Source organism: Notolepis coatsorum (assembly GCF_963971535.1).
Source record: "Notolepis coatsorum genome assembly, chromosome: 2".
Lineage (NCBI taxonomy): Eukaryota > Metazoa > Chordata > Actinopteri > Aulopiformes > Paralepididae > Notolepis > Notolepis coatsorum.
Window position 1 is genome coordinate 36,091,656 of NC_140166.1, and position 12,409 is coordinate 36,104,064.

The window sequence follows — 12,409 nt, forward strand, 5'->3', positions numbered from 1 at the left end:
AGGTCCCTCCCCTTCCGCCAACCACCGCAGGACCCCACCCCGGAAGAAATGGGCACGGCGAAATAACGTTATACGCGACGCTATACAAACCAATTACATAATCCTATCCAACATGTGTAAAGGCACACACAACATATTCCAGTTAACGGTATATTTTTTTAATGATTCGTTATGGCGTAATCAATACTTCCATGCGTATAAATTGCGTTCAGCCTCTCTCTCTGGAGTTAACGGAGTTTCGACTCCTGGCTAGAGGAGCTTGTCTCGGCTCATGCGGGGGGGCAATCAGAGAGGGGCTTCGCTCAACCAATCAGAGAGGGGTCTGCAGAAATGGGAGGGGTCTGCAAAAATAGAGTTCAACCAATCAGAGAGGGGTCTGCAGAAATGCGGCTACGAATTGTAGAGACGCCCGGGAGACGTGGTGCTGCAGCTAGATGCATCTCCTCAACTGCACCTCCAGGGGGAGCTCACACACTTTACAACGCGACCAGGCCTTTGTTTTTGATAATCCCCTGTAGCCCCGCCCCAACGGAAATTACGCCAAGGCCCCCACTCTTTCACCTCGTTGTGTGTGTTGCTAATGGACTAATGGCATGCTAACCTCTGATTCTGAACATATCTAGAATGTAGAGATCGTGTAAAGAACGGACTAACTGCAGCTGCTGAAGAGATCTTTATGTTTATGTGAAGTATTTGAATGGACTAAGGAGCAGTATGAACTACAGTAGAGATTGATCGCCACCTTGAATGTTCTGATGTCTGAACGTGAGATGAAGAAACACAAAGCAGGTTTGTTAAATCATCACAAGGTCTTTTGGACATTATTCTTACACCACTTATCAATAGGGATATGCTTTGAGGTTACGTTATTTCACAGTTTTCTGCCTTCAATTATGTATCCAACAGCTAGACCAGCGTTGCGTGATTGGCGATTTTTACGAGTTAAAATGAATAAGAACAAGAATAAGATGCCGGTGTTGTGCCAAAATCCTACTCCTTGCCACAATCCTACTCCACCCACTAAAACGGTACAAATTCAATAACTCGCGTGACTGCTCCCGTGACTGCTCCCACGGGCCGAATATTGCCCCGATCCTCGCGAGATTAATACCTCTCGGCATGCCGAAGCTTTTCGAAAACGAGGGGATTATGGGCTCCACGCGAGCTTTCTACCGTGGGTACATCTGGGCGTCCCGCAACTTTTACTCATTCACATGTAGCCCCGAAAATGCTTAGAAAAGGAAAGCCGAAAGCGTGGAATAAACTCGCCGAAACGGAAAAGTGGGACACATTTTTGCAACCGAATATGTGTCTCAAATTTCCTCCCACGCGGCGCGCAAAATCGCGCAAGGAAAAATCGGACCAAAAATTAACCAATGCTGATTGATTGATTGATTGAAAACTTTATTAACAGATTGCAGAATGGCTACAATACAGTACAGCTCAATACACACAATTGTCAAGGGGATGCAGACCAGAGAAAGACTTTCGTCTTGTTTACATCAGGGTCCCCCATTTTCAATTCATCAGGACATATATGACATACATGACATACAGATAGTCAGTACTGCTCAGCGTTGCGTTGTTATTATGGGCTGAGCCGCCACGCAGGATAATGACGCCGCGCGCACGCGCGCGCGCACACGCACGCGCGGCCCCGCGCGCATGTTCCCTCGCGCACAATAATACACTTTGTTTGTATAGCCTTTCATACAGAAACTGCAGCTCAAAGTGCTTCACAACAGAATTAAGACAGGCATAAAATGAGCACATAAAGTGCAGACATATAAAATCAGTTTTTCACATTAGGATCTAACATCCCAACAGGCAACCTTGTTTATGGTTTGATTCAGTTTTAATATAAATAATAAAAATAAAGAGAAGATTAATTAATTATCTACTCAGTCCCGAAGTTTGTGATGTAGATATGGAATGTCCCGGGTTGCTGCTGTTTGCAGAGTGTGTTGTTGTCCGGGGGTGAGTGGTGGTGGGTGGGGGGTTGAACAAAGAGTCCCAGACTGGTTGAAGACACCAGCCTATAGCGGCTATTGTTATGATAATGCGAGGTAGCGCCGCAGGTAAACACAACGATCCGAGCCGAGCGCAGCGCGTTCTCGCGAGCGCGTGCATGTGCGTGCACGCGCTTCTGCTCAAATCTTTAATACTCAGTGAGGTACCACTGAGTGGTACCCCGTGCCATGAACAACGCATGCCTGGTACTGCTACATCTATACATTTATGACATACCAGATTTGCAAATACAGTACTGTTTGTGATACAGAAGGAGTCAGGAAAAGGGAGTATATACATTTGACGTAGAAACTGTACATTGGAGGAGGTTGGGTGGGGGGGGGGGTTGGGTACACTGGGATATTGACAACCATACTGGGTAATCTACATTGGAGGTGGTTGGGGGGGGGGCACACTGTATATACAAGCAAAACTGTACATTGAGGGGGGGGGGGGGAGACACTGTACAAACAAACAAAATTGTACATTGGACTATTGACAACCATACTAGGTAAATGACTGTACATTGGAGGGGGTTGGGTTAGGATATTTACAGGGGCCAGTGTTGAATTGCAGTCTCCCATAGGTGTCCCTTGAGAGAGGTTTTGAAAGTGGGTAGTGATCCACATTCCTTTACAGCTTTGGGTAGGGCGTTCCACATTGATGTGGCATAATTGCGAAACGTGTTTAGTCCCTTATTTGAGCCGAATCTGGGTTTAACATGATTTGTGGAGCTCCCTCTGGTGTTGTGATCGTGGTATTCACTGACCTTTGGGAAGTATTTTGACATGTACATGGGTACCTTGGTCGTGTAGTGTATCTTGTAGACCAGGCCCATTGCAAGTTGCTGTACTCTGTCGTCTACTCTAAGCCATCCTAGGTTGTCAAAGTGGGCAGGGGTGAGGTGGGTTCTAGGAGTAAGGTCAAGCAGTAGTCTGACCAGTTTGTTTTGAGATGTTTGTAATTTTGTTTTTAGCGCCTTTGAGGTGCTTTGGTACCATGAGGTGCAAGCATAGTCGTAGTCAGGGGAGGAAATTAGGCCACTTTACTCGCCAATTGCGAGTATTTTTTACGTTTGGCGAGTAATTCATGAAGAGCACTCGCCAGTCTGGCGAGTACTAGTAATTACAAAACAAAACAAAAAAATCATTCTGCAATCTGCTGATTCGCTCACTGGCACAAACCGAACTCTGACTCCCCCCTTGATTCCTCCCATTTGCGCCACATAATAATCAGACCATAACCAATGAACATCATCGTTGTACAGATGCGCTCTAAGCTCCTCCAATGAACACTCGTTTTCTAGAAGATGCCGCCCATCTAGGGGAAGTGGACGGACCACTGCGTGCAGCCCTACAGACTCCTGTCACCGGCTTGACAACGTAGACAAACTTACAAAAACACATGAGTGGATGAAAATAATTGCATGTAGAGTCGTCGCTTTCGGATATCGGTGCGGTCTGACATGGGGGCGAACAACAGCACGCGACGCGTCTCCTTCGAGTCGGATGAGAATGACAAGTCAACCAGCATTAGCCGGCTAGCTACCTAGCATGTAACAAGCTACCATAACGCGCATTCAACATAGTGGACGACTATACTGAGCGGCTTTGCTTAAATGCAGCCGAGTGACATTTTATTATTACCGGTTTTCCCAGCATATCACCACTCGCCCATATGCCCTTCACAACGGTGATGTTGTCATATTTGGCATTCAGAACACACCTGCTGAACCCCTAGCGTTGTCGATTCGGTTCCAATGTATTGTCATCTTACAGCACAAGTACAGTACAACCAGAATACATTTGGCATACAACCAGAGTGCAAATGTAACAAGTCAAGTTCAAGTTGTTTTATTTAGCTATTACATTACAGTGAAATGCTTGGTTCTTTCACTGCCCAACCCAGTATTGATTGATTGATTGAAAACTTTATTAACAGATTGCAGAATGGGTACAATACAGTACAGCTCAATACACACAATTGTTAAGGGGATGCAGACCAGAGAAGGACTTTAGTCTTGTTTACATCAGGGTCCCCCATTTCAGTCCTGTTTGCTTAATGCCTTGTCCACTTCCTCCACACTCCAATATGTTATGATGAATTGAAAATGGGGGACCCTGATGTAAACAAGACGAAAGTCTTTCTCTGGTCTGCATCCCCTTAACAATTGTATGTATTGAACTGTATTGTACCCATTCTGCAATCTGTTAATAAACTTTTCAATCAATCAATCCCTTCAACCCTGCTCCTGTCAAACCTGCTCTTTCCATTCCCTCCATCATGTCCCCCCTTTCTGATGAATATTTCCTGCACTTAAGAGTCAGACACACATTCCTAGTAGTTGAGCTGTGATGAATGAAAACTTTATTTAACAGATTGCAGAATGGGTACAGTACAGTACGGCTCAATACATGCAATTGTTAAGGGGATGCAGACCAGAGAAAGACTTTCGTCTTGTTTACATCAGGGTCCCCCATTTTCAATTCATTTTCAATTCATCATTCAGTATAACCTAGACCAGCCCAACCCAGCATCTTTCACTGCCCAGTTCAGCCCAACCCAGTCCAGAATAGTTCCCTCTTTCATGTTAATATGTGATTTAATGATGTAATATTTTGAAGAGTAGAGACAGTGTGATTAATTTACTATGATTGAAAATCAATTTAGACGAAGACGTACAAAGAAGTAATTATCACAATTAGCGATTTTTTTTGTCTGGTAAAAAATCTATTTGGCTGGTAAAAAAAATCAGATACCCGCCAGTTGGCTGGTAAGCCAAAAAGTTAGTTTCCTCCCCTGAGTACCCCTGAATGAGTGCTCCTGCCAGAGTCTTCAGGGTATTCTTGTTTACCAGAGAGGAGATCCGGTACAAGAATCGAGTTCGTTGGTTGACTTTTTTTATTACATTGGATGCCATTTTGTCACAGGAGAGATTAGCCTCTAGGATGGAACCCAGGTAGGTAATTTCATCTTTCCTTGTGACAATATTGTCACCCACTGTAACTGAGAAGCCGTCGGTCTTGCTGAGTTTGTTATTTGAACCGAAGAGAATGGACTCTGTTTTTCCCATGTGTAATGATAGTTTGTTATCAGCGAGCCATATGCAGATTCTGCTCCAGCAGTATTAACCAACGCTGACTGAGTGGGTGGAGTAGGATTGTGGCAAGGAGTAGGATGATTCTGTAAACTATGGATGAGGACGGTGAATGAATGAAAACTTTATTGAACAGATTGCAGAATGGGTACAATACAGTACGGCTCAATACACACAATTGTTAAGGGGATGCAGAAAGACTTTTGTCTTGTTTACATCAGGGTCCCCCATTTTCAATTCATCAGGGCATGATACGTGACATACAGATAGACAGTACTGCTACATCTATACATTTATGACATACCAGATTTGCAAATACAGTACTGTTTGTGATACAAAAAGAGTCAAGAAAAGAGTATACATTTGACATAACTGTACATTGGGGGAGGTTGGGTAGGTGGGGGGGGGGGGGGGGGTTGGGGAACACTGTACAACTGTACAAGCAAAACTGTACATAGGAATATTGACAACCATACTTGGTCATTTACTGTACATTGGAGGGGGTTGGGTTGCGTGAATACTTTACCCAAGGCAGTTGTCCTTCCGTGTTCGGTTTGCACGCCCTGATTGGCCTCTCAGCGCCCAATCGCCTATCGCCTAACTACTCTGTGCTTTTTCGAGCTAACGTTACGTAGCGTCATTAGTTTCCAACGGAGAGGAGAGAAAGATCTTGGCTCACAAGCAGCTCAAACTACCTGTTGGAATAAATTAATTGATTGATGTTTAACTTGTCCCTGTGTGTGTACAGTCATTTAGACTAGCAAACGTTGTATTTAACGTTACCTCAGGATACCACTGTATTGTATTTAGTTGGTTAGCTATGTAGCTAATGTGGATAGCATTTTGAATAGCATCAATGCTAGCTGGCTGGCTACAGCTTTATTTACTAAATTATGGAGGCTTTTTAATCGTCAAGGTAAGAGAGGATGTCATGATCAACTGAAGGCATATGCTATGGAACAATATGTGCTTGGGTTTTCAGAAAAAGGCCAGCTATGTGACGCTAATCTCTCTAGTTAGTATCGTGTATTGCATCAAGTGTAAGCACAGCAGAGCCCCGCTCCGCTTCAGACAGAGAGCACAGCGCATAGTAGTAAATTGAGCGAGTAGTGCGGCGATAGTAGGGCTAACGCGATTGGGCGCTGAGAGGCAAATCAAGGCGCGCAAACCGAACGCGGAAGGACAACTGCCTTGGGTAAAGTATTCACGCGGTTGGGTTAGGACATTTACAGGGGCCAGTTTTGAATTGCAGTCTCCCTTAGGTGTTCTTTGAGAGTGGTTTTGAAAGTGGGTAGTGGTTCACATTCCTTTACAGCTTTGGGTAGGGCGTTCCACATTGATGTGGCATAATTGCGAAACGTGTTTAGTCCCTTGTTCGAGCCGAATCTGGGTTTAACATGATTTGTGGAGCTCCCTCTGGTGTTGTGATCACGGTATTCACTGACTTTTGGGAAGTATTTTGACATGTACATGGGTACCTTGGTCGTGCAGGGAACAAACTTAACTTTTTGACTTACCAGCCACTTGGCTGGTAGATTTTAAAAACTACCAGCCAGGCAGATTTTTTACCAGCCAAAAATAAAAAATAGCTTTTTAGTATATCGCCATGTGTTATTATTACTATATAATACTCTCATATGCTATTTTTAATTAATATCATAAACAACATAAGGAATATTAGCATAATGTTGAGTGGACTGAAGGAATGAGTCAGCGTTAATAGTTTTAAATGCAAATAATTTATTGAAACATAGAAGTGGGGTCGGGGACACACACACTGTTTCAACTCACCACCCCCGCATCATATTGTAGTCTAGTCTGTCTTCAAACTTCCACTCCTCTCGAAACCTTTTTATATTTGAATATCAACATTATCTGTGCATCCTCAGTAATCCTCAGTTTACTACAATATACTCCTCTCCTGAGTCCTGACTAGTGACTTCATCGTCTTTCCAAACGCACGCACACACACAGAGAAAGGGAGAGTGCCCCCCCCCCATTTCCCTTTCCCCAGTCCACACTGTCTGCTGTTCTCTATGGCTCTGCCGCTGATCAGGATTAGCTTGTTAGCTTACGCTAACATAACGTTCATTTCGGGCGATGTGGGCATAAAGGAATGGCGACGATGCAATGCATGTTAGATGCATTTGACCCGTTGTGAGAAGAAGAAAAAACCACAGACTTATTTCGGCTCGCAAAATAGGCGCACTGCTGTGTAGCTCTGCTCTCAGGGAACAAACTTAACTTTTTGACTTACCAGCCATTTGGCTGGTAGATTTTAAAAACTACCAGCCAGGCAGATTTTTTACCAGCCATTGGCGGTTGGCTGGTACTTATTTTGTTCCCTGTGGTCGTGTAGTGTATCTTGTAGACCAGGCCCATTGCAAGTTGCTGTACTCTGTCGTCTACTCTAAGACATCCTAGGTTGTAGTGTTGTCACGATACTGGAATTTCGACTTCGATACGATACCTTGAAAAGTATCGATACTTTCGATACTTTCAATACCAAAAAAAAAAAATTATAACAATTTTTTTTTTATTATTTTTTTTTTTTTAACAAATTTTGCTTTTGTTGCTGGTTGATTCTCCTCAGCTTCTCTCTGGTGCTATAAGAGAAGATAAATACACTTTTAAAACCCTTTGTTTATCTTTAGATCAGAGAGAGAGAGAGAGAGAGTGAGTGAGAAAGAGAGAGTGAGTGAGTGGCTGCTGGAGATTTTAGGTCTACTGAGTTATAGAGAGAGAGAGAGAGAGAGAGAGAGAGTGTGTGAGTTATGCTATGCTCGGAGCATTTATTAACGTTACATTTTCAACAACATTGCTGCTAATTGGACACTTCATGGAGGCGGGGTAACGTTGTGTCGAGTTCATGTGTGTACTGGTGTAGGATGGGCTCCGGCTCCGCTCGACCTAACGTTGGAAATGGGGTAGTTGTGTCGAGTTCATGTGTGTACTGGTGTAGGATGGGCTCCGGCTCCGCTAGACCCAACGTTGGAAACGGGGTAGTTGTGTCGAGTTCATGCGTGTACTAGTGTAGTGGGCTCGGCTTGACGTTACTCCGTTTCCATGAAGTAATAGGTAGCCAGCTAGCTAGCATTAAGCTAACGGAGGAACGACAGCTAACGTTAGCTAATAATAGCGTTGTTTACAAACTGAAGACAGGGCTGCGCTGTGAGGGGGAGGAGGGCGGAGGCTGCAGCAGCAGCTTGTGTCTGTTGCTCTGAGCGAGGAGGAGGCGGAAGCGCAAGGCTCTGGCAGCGCGTCTGTCTGTCAACAACTTGCGGGAGCAAGCCAGCTGGTACCGATACTGCAGAAAGTATCGGTACTTCGGGAAATGAGTATTGAAGCCGTTTTAAATATTCAGTATCGATATGTATCGATACTTCGATATTTTTGACAACACTACTAGGTTGTCAAAGTGGGCAGGGGTGAGGTGGGTTCTAGGAGTAAGGTCAATCTCGGGTTATCAGCCCGCCCCCTGAGCGATTAGCGATCTGAATTCATATTTCATCAACCGAGTCTACCGTTGGTAAACCTGCCCCGCCAGGCACTCAGATGTGAAAAAAGCGCCCCCTATCGTCTCCCAGATGGTAATGCACCCTTTTGGATTGGACTCAATGAAAATGGATGAGAAAAAAAAACTCCGGAATCCACATTTTACTTCTCACGCCGATCAGATTAATTCTGGACCCTCAGCACAGCGTGTAATATGTGTTTTACAGTATACGCATTGGATCAATAAAAGGATAGATTTTTGGAATGGCGATCAGGATTTTGGAATAATCCATTTGGATACCATCTGATCTCAGGTAAGGAATCTATTTTACCAGTCTTAGGATAATCAGACCTGTTTTCACGGAGATATAAGCTTTTCCTCTATATGTGATATGGCTGTTTGACTGTAAGAGCGATCAGGAACTGAGAGAATCGATTTTCAGCTCGCGGCACCAGCGTGCACACGTACACATATACTATCGATAATCTAGCGTTTATTTGAAAACGATTCATAAATAGGCCGAAAAATGACAACGTTCTAGAATATTACAGTACAGGGCGATTATCATGGAATATCTTTTCCCCTTGAAAACGAGGGCTTTTCAAAATGCTATAAAACGGAAATGAACCGATAAAAAAAAACAATCCGCTTCGACAATGTTGACTGGAAATGAGTCATTGATAAGCGACGGGCAGATTAGACACATAGCCATAATTTAAAACATAGATTAGGCGATATTTCCCAATAATTACCCATGCAATCAGAACATGGCGGGAAACACAAAAGAAATATCCTAACCCTCAAGAATGGCATAATCACACTCCCATATTCAATAACAATGCACTCTTAATGGGAAAACGCCCTATAAGATTCCCTATATGGGAAGAGCAAGGCATACACTCATTAGGGGATATTTTTAATAACCAGGGCCTCTGTAGTTATGTCGAAATATGCACAAAGTTTAACCTCACCGAGTCCACATGGCTTTTTTACATACAGTTACGACTTTGTCTGAGGTCTCACGGTGTTCCATTACTCATACCAATTGAACACCACAGATACCACAAATTTTTCTATGAAAGAGAAACATTGGGAGGTTTTGTATCAGGTTTTTATTATCAATTACTAACGTCCTCGTATGAAACCCTTCAACTAGACACTGTCTGGAGGAGGGATATACCAGACCTGGAAAATGACTTTGATTGGCAAGGAGCCTGGGCAAATGTCCGACTTACATCAAGGAACCCGGATCATCAACAAATCAATCTGAACTATATTCACAGGACATACTTGACTCCGAGTCCTATAAGGCTGTGCAAAATGGGGCTTAAACAAGACTCCAAATGCTCCCAATGTACAAATGGGGACGAAGGAACATTTATGCACATGTATTGGGACTGCCCACCAGTTAAGGCATTATGGAAAGATGTGTCTCAACAATTATCAATACTCGTATCTTGGAATATACCTGTACACCCCTCGGTATTACTATTGAATGATGTTTTTGAGTTTGCAGTGAATCCACAACTAAAGAGATTGGTTTTATCGGGTATCACAGTAGCTAAAAAACTGATCGCATCACGTTGGTTTCAACCGGAAAAAATGTGCCGAAAAGTGTGGTTTCTTACATATCTCGATGTGATATATCAAGAAATATCTACAGCAAGAATTCTGGGTCTCAATGAATCCAAAATGTCAATGTGGTTAGAAGTGGTGGAGAGAATAAAAGCTAGCTTATAATGGTAGTGTCTGGTTAGGAGTGAGGGATAATGGAGGTACTATCCAAGAGGGGGTCCGGGAGGGGGGGGTTCGAGCTGGAGCATATGTGTGTAGGGTTTTAGAAAATAGGTATTAGGGGTATATTATATACTAACATTTATATAATTGTAATTTCGCTGGATATACACTGTATACGGTTAAAATGTTATTATAGACTATTTTTGTTTTATCTTGTTTCTGTACTTGCATATATTTTAACCACCTTTACTGAAAGTTTCATTATGCATTGTGTGTTGAGTACTGACTTTTAATAATTTTTGTTTTGCAATAATAAAAAAAATATTAAAAAAAAGATTAGGCGATATTAATGCTAACATTGAAGTGGATGGTGGGCATTCAAGCACTAAATGTGCGCCTAATATATATATTAGGGCTGTCAGTTTATCGCGTTAATTAGATTAATTAATTATACAGCAAATTATCGCGTTATGAAAATTAACTCAAAATTAATTACAAACAAAACAATTATTTTATTTTATTTTTTTATAAAAATAATTTTTATCTCGTTCATCCGTAAGAACGTAGAATACACATTTACAGACTTTTTTTTTACATGGTCCATTTGCATGTTCTTGGTATCTGATTCTAGGGACATCTATGGATCTCAGGGAATGTATTCCCAGTGTCAGAAATACTGTGTCTGTTACTAGGCTTGAGTAAATTGTAATGAACCAAATGAGAATATCAATTACATTATTTTTTTTGACTGTGAATTAGGCTTGGGCGGTATGACGGTATTACGGTATACCGGGGTATTTAGAGTTACCGACGGTATTGAAAATCAATACCGTCAAAATCACAGTTGTTTCAGTTTATATTTACACTGAAACAGAGTTTTGACGGGGACTGCACACTAGGGGTGGACGCAGGGAGCGAAATTAAAGCCCGCCAAGCGCCATTGGCGGGCAGATTTTACGTTTGGCGGGTGGGACTGAGAGGTCTGTCCGCCATGTGGCGGGCAACGAAACAGTCATGTGAAAACCGATCGAATAACATGATCCAATTCTTAGCGGAGTTCTCACTCGCTGTCAAGCACACAGACATGCAACGCGCTGCTCCTCCCTCCTCCAGCCCCTCCCAACCCCATGTAAACAGAGAGGCTAGAGTCTAACGTTAGCTACCGTTACAAAATGACCCAGTCAACTATTCACTTTTAGTTTAATACTGAGGCATTGTCCGTTATCTAGCCGGCTAGGTACTGATAGCTCCCGATATCAACAAATGCTCCAGCAAGTCTAGTAGTGCATAATACCTCCGTTGGATAGGTAGCTACCTAGTACACGTTAGCTCCAGTAGGGTCCAGCTGCAGCGCTGGAGAATCCTTGCTGGAGCTGGAGGCTACAGTATAGGGTCCAGCTGCAGCGCCGGAGAATCCTTGCTGGAGCTGGAGGCTACTCGAGTATACACAGACAGTGGAGCTGTTTTCAGATAGCGAGCATTTTGACTAATACAACTACAACTATGATTATATAATATATATATTTTATAAAAAAAAAGAAAAATTTAAAAAATTGGCTGGTAAGAAATATGCTTGGCGGATAGATTTTTCTCATCTACCAGCCACTGGCCGGTGAGTGAAAAAGTTAATTTCGCTCCCTGGGTGGACGGTATAAACGGTATACGGTATAAACGGTATGAATTTGCTCTACGGTATGGATTTTGACTATACCGTGTAACCGGTAGAGCAGCTCTAAAATAGCAATGACGTCGTCGTCATGTAACCACAGCGCGACTATTTCAATCGCATTTGCCCCTAAAAATAGATAGAATTAGTCATAGATAATAGATATGTGCAAACTGGAAAAAGTTATTTAGGAGGCTTCGCGCAGTTATTATTCTACGTTAATAAAACATACCTGGTGATCAACTACAGTTTGCTGTAAACATTATGATATGTGTGTAGTGTTATGATAACGACGGCTGCAGCGGGAGGAAGGCTGCAGCAGTGGATTTGCGAAATAGCATGCAGCTGCAGAGCCGCAGAGCCAGGGGCTCTTTCAGGTCTGGTCACAGGCCGCTCAACAGCG

At 43.0% G+C, this 12,409-nt stretch overlaps 1 long non-coding RNA gene across 1 annotated transcript in view; it reads left to right on the forward strand.

Moving 5' to 3' along the window:
* Nucleotides 1-635: 635 nt before the first annotated feature.
* The window catches only part of LOC311223891, a 31,914-nt gene continuing 20,140 nt past the window's right edge, over nucleotides 636-12,409 (forward strand). Inside the window, exon 1 of the long non-coding RNA XR_014619412.1 lies at nucleotides 636-789. This is a non-coding gene — a long non-coding RNA (uncharacterized lncRNA). The remainder of the gene's footprint in view (nucleotides 790-12,409) is intronic.